The 1189-nt window shown below is 37.9% G+C and overlaps 1 pseudogene; it reads left to right on the top strand.

Moving 5' to 3' along the window:
• The first annotated feature begins 515 nt into the window (after positions 1–515).
• On the top strand, positions 516–633 carry LOC134953378 (5S ribosomal RNA; annotated as a pseudogene).
• The last annotated feature ends 556 nt before the right edge of the window (positions 634–1189 follow it).

The raw sequence follows: 1189 nt of genomic DNA on the forward strand, positions 1-1189 counted from the left end.
TTCTGTTACCAGATTTCTCCTGAACAGTGTATCGCACTGTTCTTATACCAACAGTGAATTTGCATCACTGTACTCATAGGTGCCTATGCACACAACATATCTGGTATCATCATTTTTTAATTCACAAATTTACCTGACGTTTTTTCAGATGTTATGTAATCTTTGCCATATATAGAAATATCTGTTCCCTCTTTTTGGGATAACCATCTTATGTCCATCAACATAATTTGACTGGCATACATCATATTTCTCCAGTACTTCACATCCTTTTTTCCTCTTCCCTTTCTTTTTCCCTTTTCTTCCTTTTTTCTTTGTTTTTTTCCCATTCTCACTGGCCCATCCCCTTTCAGTGGACTCTCATCCACGATCCAGGGTGTATCACGATACGATGTGGTAAATAAATCACCTTGCCTAACGTGGAAAGCAGATCCACATACTAATCAGACCGTATCCTTTCCTATCAATTTTCTTTCTCACCTCTCTTACATAGGTGCACTCTCATTGGTAGATAGCCTCTCTACAATCATACCACGCTGTTAATGCCCGATCTCGTCCGATCTTGGAAGCCAAACAGCGTTGGGCCAGGTCAGTACCTGAGAGGAGACTTCCTGGGAATACCTGGTGTTGTAGAGAAGGACACTATTCCCCTTCATTTGAAGGGTGGACACCAACAGCAGTATCACCATTATTCACTCCTTCCCTTTTTTTTCCCATCTTCATACCCATTTTTGTTTCCTTTTCTATTGCTTCTCCCTTCTTTTCTTTCCAATTTCACGTTGACTATTAAAAAACTTTCAGGAATGTGTAAGATATGTTGACAAATTTGTGCTATAGGTACAACAGGTGACCAGTAATTTGTCCAGTATTGACCCCTTCAGTGGTCTTTCAAAGACATAGAATTGGATCTCCCTGTTTGGTCTTATTAACACAGAATTTCTGTGCTGGTCAGGAGAAGCGGTTGTCAGACTATCAGGTGTCTGCAACCTTTCTAATCCGTCTCGTGTGATTATTCAGACCAGAACATTCCATTTCTTTTCACATATCTTTTCTCATTTGGTATAACCAACAATAAAAAATAAAAAACCTTGTTCTTTTGATCACAGTGGGATACTATTAATTTTTTAATTAATTGCTAAATAAACATATGTTTTAAATATCTCTTCAACTTATATCTGAAGAATTTTCTCTT

This window comes from Pseudophryne corroboree, chromosome 1, assembly GCF_028390025.1.
Source record: "Pseudophryne corroboree isolate aPseCor3 chromosome 1, aPseCor3.hap2, whole genome shotgun sequence".
NCBI lineage: Eukaryota > Metazoa > Chordata > Amphibia > Anura > Myobatrachidae > Pseudophryne > Pseudophryne corroboree.